Here is a 13,634-nt window from a genome sequence, read left to right as displayed (position 1 = left end):
TGCCTCTCTGCCTACTTGTGACCTCTGTCTGCCAAATAAATAAATAAAATCTTAAAAAAAAAAAAAGGAAGGATTTGAACACTTTAAATCACAAACAAATCAATAACATCATCATATCTCAGATGGGTTTCTAAAAGTTCAGCAGCAAAAAGAAAAAAGGTTATTCTCTCAGTTTACAGTTTATAGCAATCAGGTACATCCACCCATTAGTGAGTAGATACACAGGCAATCCTTGCTTCGCACAGTAGTGTGGGATCATAACAATGACTGCACAATCTGAATAACTGATGGGAAACTTATGATTGTCCTTGGACTTCTAAAAGTCTTTATTAAAACATTAAAATCCCTCTCACTCTTGGTTACAGAAGTACAAGGAAATAAAATAAAAACTACAAATATTTAGGACAGTATAATTTAAAATATTAAAAATATTGATGATTTTTATTTCTTCATAGAAAACTTATCAGGGGTAGTTTGATTAGTGTTTTTCTTCTTATCTTAGAACTTAAGACAAAGAGTGAGCATCTTTCCTATGCCTTCAAGAATTGCCACACTCCTTTCAAAATTTGGATCATCTGCCAGCATTTTATCCTTTGAGTTTTCAATGTCATCAAATTTCTTTTAGAGTTTCTTTAATGTGAAGCTATCTTTGGAGGGGTTGGTATTTCCCTCATTGTCCTTGGGACATTTTCTTCCATTTTGGCACAATAACTGTTTTCATTTGTATCAGCAAGTTCATTTTCACCAAAATCCTCTGGCTGCAAATTTAGAATTTTTAAAATGGTACAGAGCCATCATTCCCAGTGAGCATTCTATAACTACATCTAAGTTTGAATCAAATTTAACATTTAGCATGATCAATGTTCATTTCTTCGCTAGGTTTCCAATTTTACCACAAATTCCCTCCTTCAGTTATGTTCATCTGTAAAATGTTACCTGGTTCGTCGCTGGGGATAAGGAGGTAACACACTACATGCTTTGCTGTTTCTGTGTGAAGAGTAACAGCTGCATGATGGCCAATCATGGACAGACTTCAAATGGTCTAAACTGTCCATGAGGCATGATGCTCCTTTGCTATTCACCCGGTGATTTTTGTGAAGTCTGTCTTTTGCTCTTACTCGCATCGAATGTACTGCAGTACCTTAACTTTGGACCATGTTGCTGGGTTTGGTTTTGTTACTAAGGATTGGTGCTTAACCTTAGTAACTGAATTCCTGTACATGACAACCATGCCCAGGAAGAGCTCCCTATTTAACAGCATTTATTTACCTATGTGTAAATAAAGTAAAAAATATTAACTCATTTACATAATATTATAACATAACATGCAAACCAATCCAGCCATCAATCACATCAGCTGGTCTACCCTATGTTCACTTGGAAAACAAAGGCAAAGGAAAATAAAATCACTAGAGCTTCTTATTATATTCTCAAAGCTTACCACTTGCCTTTTGCCCATATCTAATCTCATATTTGATCCATCTATGAAAGATGCCTCTGCTGATTAATGGAGATAAACAGAAAAGCCTAGTACCACTCCTGGCATGGAGAGCACCTCAAGATGTATTCCTCTGTAGTCATTAACTCATTAATTCATAATAATGGTAACAGTCATGATGATTATGTATGGGTGTAAGTAATGTCCAAAAGGTAGTCCTTGTCTATTATGGATATTATCCTCCAGAATAAGATGAAAACGAGTTTGTTGCTTCTACATGAGCAAAAATTTAAGCCAATCTGCCAAAATGTTCCTTTTCTTTTTAATAATATTACTCAGTATTGGTGACAGTGCAGGGAAATGAACATTCAACTTTGTTGAAAATCTAGATCTGCAAAAACTTTCTAGACATTGTTTAAATCAATTATGGCATATTCTTATAATGAAACATTTTACAGATTCTAAACATATTGTAGAAGAACATTCCAATTTTGAATAAGTATATATGACAGACACACTAAAAACTATAATCACTCAAAAACAGTATCTAACAGCATATTATTCTGATCTTTTATCTGTTTATTTCCATATTTTTCACATTTTCAATAATGAAGATGCAATTACTTATATAACCCCAAAAAGACTAAATTAGCTTGTTACAGATTTTGTAAATCATTATAGCCAATACTAAGTAACAGGTAATGCTTAATCTATTTTTACTAAAAATAAAATATATATACTTTGCAATTTGACTTTCTACTTATAAATATAACTTGGATATATAGACCAGGGCTGATTCTGTTTCTTAACATCTTTAGCATGCACACATAAACTTACATAAATATAGTCACAACACAAATGCTATTTTTAAATAACATTTTGAAAATTGAGAGAAGTTAAAAAAAATGTGTGTACATCTTAATAAATTTTAATAAAGTGAACACAACTCTTGTAACCACCAAGAATTAAGAAACAGACTATACCTGCACCCAGAAAACCCCTAATATCCCATGGCAGCCACTAGTCCCTCCTCTCAAAAATGGACACTATCTCGGGGTGCCTGGGTGGCTCAGTGGGTTAAAGCCTCTGCCTTCGGCTCAGGTCATGATCCCAGGGTCCTGGGATCGAGCCCCGCATCGGGCTCTCTGCTCAGCGGGGAGCCTGCTTCCTCCTCTCTGCCTGCCTCTCTGCCTACTTGTGATCTATGTCTGTCAAATAAAGAAATAAAAAAAAAAAAAGGACACTATCTCTACATAATGTAGCTTCATACAATAAGTACTCTTTTGTGTCTGCCTTCTCTATTTCAACATTATGTTCATGAGGCTTATTTATGGTATTAGGTACAGCACTAGTTTGGTTTTTTCCATTGCTAAGTGGTATTCCATTGCAGCAACATAACACAGCATTTTTATCCATTCTACTGTTAAGGGACATTTGGATGTTTGCAGTTGGACCTATGATAAATAATAATGAAGTAGCTAGGAAAATTCTTGTATACATTTTTTGGTCCACATATGTATATACTTCTTCTGAGCACACAAGGAGAAAAGAAAATGCTGGAAAATAACGTATTCTGACTTTCATACTTTTAAGACGCAGTTAAATAGATTTCCTGAGAGGTCGCTCTCAATTTATGATCTCAGTGGCTAGAGTAGAACGTGTACCTGGGTCCACATTCTTACCATTACTTCATCTTGTCTCTTTAATGTTAGTCTTTTGGTGGGGTTGATCTTGGCATCTCTTTGTGTGAGCCTATGTATTTTTCTAATCCCAAGTCAGGTCAAGGCCTGAGGAACTCCATGGACAAACAGACAAGAGGGGGAAATACGCCAATTCACGATATTCTCACCAGTCCTCCCATCCTCAGCGATGTCAAAACGATGCCACAGCTCTTATTAAAGTATCTTCAGCCAGAAAAAGCAACAAAGGAAAACAAAACAAAACAAAATGGAGAGAAGCCAGACAAACCTAGTTCCATGGCTTAGTATTCAATATTTTGTTTTGTTTCTCAACTTCAAGTAAAATCTTTTACATCAAAAGTCAGTAGCACATACAAGTCCTTGAGACTAGTGAATGCCTATTCAAGTACTTAGGCCCGTAAATGTAAATACCTCACTAATGTGCTTGAATTTGCTTCTGCAGTGTGACTAACTACCCCAAAGTCCAGGGGATTAAAACAGCAACACTTTCTTTCCTTCCAACTCTGCGTGTGAGCCTTTGGGTTGCCTCAGCCGGTGCCCTCGTGTCTGTGGTCGGCTGGTCATCAGTGGCTTTGCTCACGGAGGGACTGGTTCCCCAGCTCCTAGTGTGCGACGGCGTGTGCTTTTCCTCGAGCAGGCTGGCCGGGGCAAGAATTTGGGGCTGTTCTTATTTTCGCATTACTATAAGTCCTTTTTGTGTTTCTTTACCTACTTTGTTTCATTTCTTGCCCAGAAACCAAAGAGATAGTACCTACTGTTTTCTCCACTTGGTATACAAGGAAACTGATGTTCAGAAAAGTAAAGCAGTAACCTAGTCACTCATCTACAGAATCAGGGCTTGAGCGCAGGTAGCATTTCAAAGACTCTGTTCTTTCTTATCCTTCTGCCTTCTGATGGATGGCTGATATGCCTGTCTTGTCTCATGCCACAGTTAACATTTCAATGCTGACAATTTTTTGTGTAGATCCAGGTTTCCATCTGGTACCATCTTCCTTCTGCCTGAAGCACTTCCCTTTAACATTTCTTGTATTGCCAGTCTGCTGGTGAGGAAATCTTTCAGCTTTTGAATGTCTGGAAACCTCTTTATTTTGACTTTACTTTTAAAAGATATTTTCCCTGCATAAAGAATTATAAGTGGGGGGGCACCTGGGTGGCTCAGTGGGTTAAGCCTCTGCCTTCAGCTCAGGTCATGATCTCAGGGTCCTGGGATCGAGCCCCACATCAGGCGCTCTGCTTGGCAGGGAGCCTGATTCCCCCTCTCTCTGCCTGCCTCTCTGCCTACTTGTGATCTCTGTCTGCCAAATAAATAAATAAAATTAAAAAAAAAAAAGAATTATACGTGGATTTTTTCTTTCCGTTCCTTAGAGCTATTGGTTCCCTATTTCCTCATTTGCCTTGCAAAGCCTTTCATCATGCTTATGTTTACTCCTTTGTACACAATGTGACTTTATGGAAGATCTCTGGATCTCTTTATCGCTGGTTATGACCAACAGGAGTGATCTGATCTAGGTTTCTTTGTAGCTTGTGCTTTGGTTCACTGAGCTGAAATCTACGGATGTCTACATTTCATCAAGTGAGAAATCTTTTGGCTGTTATCCACAAGTATTTTTTCTGGCTCCCTTCCTCTACTTAAGGATATCTGATATACACACATATGGAACTTTCTTATCTTTTCCATATCTCCACTTCATTTTCTAAATGTATAAATACAGCTATAACTTTTAATGTTTTGGTCTGTTAATCCTAACATTTGTATCCATTTTGATTGGTATGTTTCCTCTTTATCAGAGTTGAATATCCCCCCCTTTCTTTTTTCTGGGAGTTGCATATTCCTCTTCAGATGCTCTGTATCTTTAATGGTATGTCACACATCACAAAGTTACCCTGCTTGGAACTAAATATATTTTTATTCCTATCTTCTTGCGCTTTGTTCTGGGATACAGTTAAATTACTTGGAAACAATATGATCCTTTCGGATCTTACTTTTAATATTAGTTTGGCAGAAATGGAATAGTGTGTAACCCAGGGATAATTCTTCTCTCTGTTGAAGACTCTAAGAAGCCTCTCTAGAAGTTTCTTGGGTTCTCTCTCTCCAGTTCTCTCCTCTGGTACTCAGCTCTGCCAACTCTTGCTCCCTTCTCCTCCTCAGACACTCAGCTCTGAGCCCTCAACTCCAGGAGCCCGCCAAATCCTGCTTGGTTCTCCCTCTCTGTGCGATGCCTGGAAACTCGCTCGGGGAAACAACGGGGACCAGCACAGAGCTCACCTCTTTTGTTCCAAGTCTCTCATGAACTGCTGTCCTTTGGTGTCCCAGGTCCCGTGTCTAAAAAGGTCCCGCTTCACATATTTTGTCAAAGTGTTGGGTTCTTTCAAGCAGGTGGGCAAACCCAGCCGCTCCTACTCCATCTTGGCCGGAAGCACACGTGTAGCTTTCTTCGTGGCTTTAATTTGCATTTCTCTGATGACTTATGGAGTTATGGAGTTATGCAACTTTTCCTGTTTATTGGCCGTTACAAAGCCTTCTTTTGTGAACAGCCTCCTTATGTATTCTGCCTACTTTCACACCCAATTATCAATCTGTCCATTCTTCTTTGAATGTAGGAGTTCGATGTATATTCTGCATATGAGCCTTTTGCTTGTTCAAGGTACTGCCAACATCTTTCCCTACTTTGTGGCTTACACTGTTAGTACCTTAACAGTATCCTTTAACAAGGCAATGTTTTCAACTTAAATACAGTCAAATCCATCAACCTTTCCCCTACACTCAATACTTTCATGTCCAACTTGAGAAATTTTTGCTCAAATATCATTCTTTCTCCTATGTTATATATTTTATTGTTGTACCTTCCAAATTTCTTACTACATCCACCGGAACTGATTTTTTAGAGAGTATGTGGTAGATGCCCCTTTCCCCCAATTCCTGCACATTTATATCCAATTCACTTCAGAACCATTATCATTGTTTGATTCTCTGGAGAACATCTTCCTTGGTGGTGCCTGATTCCAGTTCTTTTTTTCTCCTCCTTTTAAGTTCCATGATACTGATCAAAGTTCTGATCAGCTTTTTAGACTCTTTGACGTGTCTTATAAATAGTCAAATGTTGCCAAGGAAACATCAACAGCAAACATCAGGCAAGTCTATGGTGTCTTTCTCCTCATATCTTAGGCCCTGAGCCGTAGACTTTTTTTCAATGTTCTTTAAGAACTCTGTGATGCATTTAAGCAGATTTAGTTAACCATTTCATCCAGCTTTTCTAGTGGTTCCCAGAATGCACAGTACTCTGTGAAAAGCTCACCTCTTTTGGCCAGAAGCCCTGCCCCCTGATGTTAAACCGAAGCCAAACAACCTCTGTGAGGACCAGGAGTTCTAGATGCCACAGCAAGGCCGGCAACCCCTTGGTGGCAGGATCCAGAATTTATAAGGCTTAATTTTTGGATCTCATAACATTAAGGTGATATTTTGTTTTAATCCCACATTGTAATACCCCTGATTTTGTTGTGTAAGTTATAACTTGGTTGTGGAGAGGATTCCTATAACAGGGTGGGAACAAAATCTTACCAGTGGCAATACATTTGCAAAATGAACCCAAAAAAAGTGGATCTACTGTTAAACAACTTGTGGTTAACCATCTATTAGGTATTTTGTGAGGATAATCAAGGATAATCCCCAGGGGATATATAATTTATGACATATGTAAAGTGAGATGGTCTATTTTCTTGTCCCACACGTAAATACCTCAGTCCTTTGAGTATGAGGCTGCCTTTACAGGAAGGCATCCATGTCCAACATGACATATTTGCTACCTACATCATGTGACTCTGCTCTCACACGGCCACTTCTAGGACAAACGACACTTAGGTGAGCAGCTTCTATGTCTCCCTGCTGACTGGAAGGTCAGTGGAGACGATGGCAAGATGGTCGAAACCACAAGCATCTTCTGTGCTTGTTTCCTTCTACTGCCTCTTCCTCATTCCATCCTCAGACCTAGCCCAAACTCAACGGCAACCCTTCCTCCACTTTATGTAGCTAACAGCCCTCCAGCTTTCTACTTCCTCTAAGAAGTTGCAGTTGTTGACTGATTGTGTTTCAAGTAAAACTCATTCACTCTTGCATGCCCTCAACTAACCAGTTGAATTCTGAGCCTTTTTCACCATAATCATTGAAGGAAGACTAATCTCTGTGAGAAAAGAGATCGTGTCTCCCCACAGTGTGGAGACAACTGAACGCTAGCACTCTACAGAAACACACTGTGCTTGTGGAAACGTGGGGTCTTACCTATGTACCCCAAAGATCCAGCAGGGCTTTTTGTCACCAAATACGAAGCCCATTCCTGACACATACTTTTCCAGATGCCCATATTTACAGTCCAGTAAGGCTATCAGTTTAGTGCCATCTGCGCAATCACCACAAATTTGGGGGTTTTTTAACAGACAAGTAGGCAGATTTCCTCTCATGGAGGTTTGGGTTGACATCACTGAAGGACATTTCTTGATGGAAACTTTTAACATTTCTGAGTATATATGTATTTCTGACCACCTCTTTTCATTTTTTAAAGGATTTTATTTTTAAGTAATCTCTACACCCAACATGGGGCTTGAACTCACAACCCCAAAATATAGAGTCACATGCTCTACCAACTGAGCCAGCAAGGCGCCCCCTGATCTTCTCATTTTAGAGACTGCACTGTGACCTTGATTTCCAAACAGTGGATTCCTAGTGGCCACGCTGAAACAAGTCAAAAGAGACCGGCAAAACTAACTTTAATGTATCTTATTTGACCTAGCATATCTGAAATGCTTCCGACATATAATAAAAAAAAATATTACACATTTTACATTTTTTTTTCTTCATAGTTAATCTTTCAAGTCAGGAGTATATATTTACAGCATATCTCAATTTGGGTTCCTCATCAGAGATACTTGATCTGTATTTCAATTTCATAAAATATACTGTGGTAAAAGTAGATTTACATGCTCAAGTTGATTCAAACGCACTTCTGTTTTCCAATAACGAAATCAAGTATCAGTATTTACATTTAAATCCATTAAAATTTATTAAAGTTAAAAACTCAGTTACTCAGGGGCACCTGGGTGGCTCAGCTGGTTAAGCGTCCAACCCTTGATTTTCACTTAGGTCGTGATCTCAGGGTTGTGAGATCGAGCCCCTGCTTAAGATTTTCTCCCTCCCCTTCCTCCGCCCCTCTACCCCCATGCCCTTGCAATGCTCTCTCTCCCTAAAAACAAACAAACAAACAAATAAATAAATATTAAAATAAAAAATAAAAATTTCAGTTCCTCGATTCTGCCTTTCAAGCACTCCCTGGTCGCAGTCGACTCAGGGCTACCCCACGTTACGTGATACAAATGCTGCTCCTCCCACTGCAAGCTTGTCTCTCTTTAGCTCAGCTCCATCATGGAGAAGCTGTCACTCATCAGGCCGTGGACAAGGGAGGAAAAAATGTGCAAACTCTTCTATGACAGAAGGATCTTTCAAGTTATTAGGAATCAGGGGCTAAACACATCTTGACAACATGAAATTGTCCGCTATGTGAAGGCACTGCATAACAAAGGACTGTTATTCTGTCTGTCTGTAACCACTACACCAGACACTTGAAAAAAAACCACAAACGGATGTTTTTCTAAAGGGCGGAATCAGAGAATGTTAATAATGAATGTGTAACTTCAAACCAGTTGCCCATAACTACGGCACCATGTCAGTGGATGCTGCAAGTGCCCCTCTAGGTGTGTATTTCCATAACCAGCTCCCAGAGATTCTGATTCTGCAGGTAGGCAGGGCCCACACAGGGCCCCTTTAGAGCAGTCAGGCCTCTGGGAGAACAGGGTGAATTCTGGAAGGAGGACATCTTTACAGCTTGATCTTAACCAACTTCCCAGCAGCTAATCCTCACCAAAGGCACTCCAGAAACACTGATTTCATCCCTCTAGCTTTCCAACTCACTAGGGAATTTCTGCTTATGGGATGGAGGTCATAGTGCTATCAGACCTCCCCGGCTGAGGGGTGCAGGCTCATAGAATTCCGTAATGAACTGCAGAAACTCCCACTTTGGCTAACACTGTCGAATCGAGTGTGGCGGGTGGAGGGGAGGGAGTGCTAAAGAATTCAAGTCATTCACAAGATGTCAACATGAGTTATCTCCCCACAAAGGGTTTCTTTCCTGGCCAAACCACATTGTTACTCCACAGGCCGTGGTGGCCTTGTTATTTTGGTCACACTGCAGGGAGCACATTCAGGATTCTAAGGACAAACGGCAAAGACGGAAAAGCTGTGTCTGGTGGTCCAAAACAGATTCTGATATTGAAAAGCAGGTAAGAGTGTAGCAAGGCCAGGCTCTTTGGTCTAATTGCCAAAACCATCAACTAACTATTCCCTAGAAAGTGACCAAGAACTCTGAAAGCACCTTCACTCTGCAGAACCGCTTGAGGGAAAGACGCTGACCGTGGCGCTAGGCATCTCAGACTGCCCGTACCTCCTCCTCGCTTCCCTGCCCACCTTAGTCACTCCCGAACGGTTATCTGCACCACAGAGTAAGTGAAACACCTTTTCTAATAATGCACCTTTACTAACAGTAGGATACCATTTTATGTGAATGTGAATTGTCAGAAGTTTCATTAATGTAACTACAAAAACTCAGTGGGATCACATTTCGAGCAGGATTTAAAATACCAATTTCAAAAATAGCAAAAATCTAATCCTTTCAAAATGTTCAGCATCACTGGGATCAGGGAAGTAAAGATCAAAACCACGATGAGACACCACCTCACACCAGTCAGAATGGCTACAACGAACAAGTCAGGAAATGACAGATGTTGGCAAGGCTGCAGAGAAAGGGGAACCCTCCTACACTGTTGGTGGGAATGCAAGCTGGTGCAGCCACTCTGGAAAACAGCATGGAGATTCCTCAGAAAGTTGAAAATAGAGCTACCCTATGACCCACAAATTGCACTACTGGGTATTTACCCTAAAGATACAAATGTAGTGATCCGAAGGGGCACGTGCACCCGAATGTTTATAGCAGCAATGTCCACAACAGCCAAACTATGGAAAGAGCCCAGATGTCTATCAACAGATGAATAGATAAAGAAAATGTGGTGTATATATACAATGGAATACTACTCAGCCATCAAAAAGAATGAAATCTTGCCATTTGCAATGACATGGATGGAACTAGGGGGTATTATGCAAGGCAAAATAAGTCAATCAAGGAAAGACTATTATATGATCTCACTCACATGTAGAATTTAAGCAACAAAACAGATGAACATGGGGGAGGGAAAAATAAAATAAGATGAAATCACAGAGACAAACTGTAAGAGACTTTTAATCCTAGGAAACAAACTGAGGGTTGCTGGATGGGAGGGGGTTGGGGGTATAGGGTAATGGGGTGATGGACATTAAGGAGGACACGTGATGCAATGAACACTGGGTGTTACGTAAAACTGGTGAATCAATGAACTCTACTTCTGAAACTAATAATACACTATATGTGAATTAATTGAATTTAAGTTATAAAAGTACTACAGAATTAAGGTGAAAACCACAGGGTAAAAAAGATAATCTAACGCTTCCAAAAGCTGGCAGGTCAGGACATCTATAAACCATGTTTACATTGTGGCCACATGGCTGGACACCCTCCCCTTTTTTAAAAGATTTGTTTACTTGGCAGGAGCAGGGCAGGGTGCATTAAGGGCATAGAGAGACGGAGTCTCCCAAGCAGACTCCATGCCGAGTGTGGAGCTGGACACAGGGTTCTGATCTAAGTCAAAACCGAGAGCTGGACGCTTAACTCACTGCGCCACCCAGGCGCCGCTCACTGGACCCTTCTGCTGGCAAGCAGCAGCACCCGCCGCCTTCGGTTAGCACGGGGTGGACAACGCTGCCAGTGGCACTCATCAGCCCAGCTGTGAGCAGTTCTGGAGACTTCTGTGCCGGAGTCTAAATAGTTGGTTTCATTCTAATTTACAATCTTCTTACCGTCTTATACTATCTAGTCATTCACTAAGGAGTGGTAGCAGTACTAGGACCGAGCCATGTTCCCGAACTGGAGATGTCCAACTTCTGACTACGGAGCTCGGAAGGAAGGGTGAGAGGGCTTCCGCGGTGAGTCCCAGTGATGTTAGAGGACAACTAGTATTAAAAGGACACTGAAAACATACAAAGAATGATCTCAAAGGTACACCTTTGAAGTTTATATACATAAAAAACAACTCATCCTATGACTTAGAAAAGATAGTGGAAAAAACAAAGTTGGCATGGGGGACGCGTGTACCGGCGACCCAACATGTCATCCGGCTAAGGCGCGAAGCACTGCTTGATTCTTTGGAAGTAAAGTGAGAAGTACGGTAGTGAGCTGTGCCCCCAGCAGCAGCCTAGGGCTTCCAGTAAGGACCGAGGGGCACCGCGTATGCACATCTTCTGAGGACAGCAAACGGGTCAGGACAGCTTAGTCCCTCCAGGGCCTGTAGGCCACAGCTCAGCCCCTTACCATCTTCTACTGCCACCCGCCCTTTCTATAGCCAGGACCGCAGGGCGGAGGGGACGAGAAGCGGCCCTCTCAAGCGTGCGAGTTACCAGCCCATGAGGGGATGCTGTGGCTTTTCCTCACTCCTTATGGGGCAGGTGAAGGACTGCTTTGCCCAGCCCCCATCCTTGAGTCCTCAAGTGAGAGAGGTGTGGGAGAATCCCTCATAGAAGCTACAGGTGGCTGCCACAAGTCCATCTGTGACATGTCCCTTGCTGGCCGCCTGCTGAGGTGGAAAAGGAAAGAGAAGATGTAAGCCACTGGCGGATTTCACTGCCCAGAGCAAGAACTGAAAGTGCCAAGACAGAGTTGACTGTGAGGTATACATCCCCTAGGAGGTTCCTCTCTGTCCCGAGGCCCGACACCCATTTTCCACAAGAGACCCAACACGTAGATGCTTGCTGTTGAGGGCAGAGAAAAGTCTGTCACTGCTGGTGAAGGAATCAAGAACGAGTACTGAGAAGCACAAATGACTGACAGATGGCAGCTCCACTTCCTCTCCACGAAAAATGGGTGGGAAGGGGATATTTAATAAAATAATTGGCGTCTCCTTGCCAACTCCAAATGTATTACGTGAAAGCCTGGCCTCCATACAGAGGTAAGACTGGATTTGTAACTAGACCTTGCTGAGCTGTTTTCTGCTGCTGCTGCTGCTGTTGTTTTATTTTTTAAATAAGGAAAAGAGACCGGGATGTAGGATACCTACCCCAAGTGTTCTTAAGTGGTTTGCTACTCAGTTCAAGGAGATTCGGCAGGGTACGTTTGCAATTGATAGTCATAGAAAATAAAACTTCATGTCTGTATGCTCTGTAATTAACGCTGTTCAATAAACCAATCATACAAACACTTGTTATGTTTAAAGAATGTAATTAAAGGAAAAACAATGTTATTCCAGTTATGGATTTATGCATCCCTTCTAATTTTCATACTGAGAATTCAGAATTGTAAGTATTTTGGATTTCCAAGTCTTCAGGAACATAGACCTGTGATGGAATATGATACCTTCTACCTCGCTATCATGCTCGAGGGTCCAGCTGCTGGTCATGTGAATGTTCCCAGGAGGCTACTGGGGCTCAAGTGTGGTTATGACAGCTCTAATTCAAGGGAAAAAAATCTAATTCAAGGGAAAAAAAACACCCCAAACAACCAATTGTGTGATACGTAAATGAGAGATGGATATAACGGGTTGTTAGTCAATGAAATCAGAGGGATTTTATTCACAAGGCCATCTGGAAGTTAGCATGGATATAGGAAACCATGACTGAGGGCTGCCCCCGGAAATGTTGCCCAAGTTCGATGAACAAGTCTGTCATTAGTAGCATGACTGCACTTGGACAGCAGAGCCATCCCACCAAAGTTAGGTTCCAAGAGAAATGATGAATGGGAGAGAAAGAATCAAGATAAATATTGTGTCCAAAGAACAGCAGAATTCAGCAAAACTACTGGGTCCCAAGACTATGCATAAAAACATCTCAAGAAAGAACACGAAGAGAAATCTTCAATGATAAAGCACAGCTTCGGGGGTTACCGTCTTCTTCTACATGGTCTGTTCGAGAAGGAATAGCCCTTGTCAGCTGTCACCCCGGAACAACCTCAGTGGAGACACAAGTCAAAGGCGACACCCTCTCAAAGTGTGCAGGAAGGAGGGCTTTGGGATTGGCACCACGTCTGTTCTGTGATCTGAGCCCTCAGATGACTACAGATGTTAACTGCTTTTGTTTGCTTTAAATACTGTCATGGGTGGTCTGTTGTTCCTGCACAGGTAGGGTTACATGAGAGGGTTAGGTTGACGAGCAGCACAACTGGGTGCCTGTCCACCTCTGGCACCACTGAGGACCAGTCTGACATCATCATTAGGAAGGTGAATTGGACATCAGTGAGCAGGAAGGAGACCCAGCTACGGTCTTGTTCCAAGGGAGATAATCAGCGCTAGGAAAGCCACTAACCAGGCAACAG

The 13,634-nt window shown here is 41.6% G+C and overlaps 1 protein-coding gene across 2 annotated transcripts in view; it reads right to left on the bottom strand.

Moving 5' to 3' along the window:
* DNAH11 (dynein axonemal heavy chain 11) overlaps positions 1 to 13,634 on the bottom strand; it is a 331,865-nt gene that overhangs the window by 231,549 nt on the left and 86,682 nt on the right. The gene's annotated exons all lie outside the window — the stretch shown is intronic.

Source organism: Martes martes, assembly GCF_963455335.1.
Source record: "Martes martes genome assembly, chromosome: 11".
Classification (NCBI taxonomy): Eukaryota; Metazoa; Chordata; class Mammalia; order Carnivora; family Mustelidae; genus Martes; species Martes martes.
This window is presented reverse-complemented; position numbering and strand designations above follow the sequence as displayed.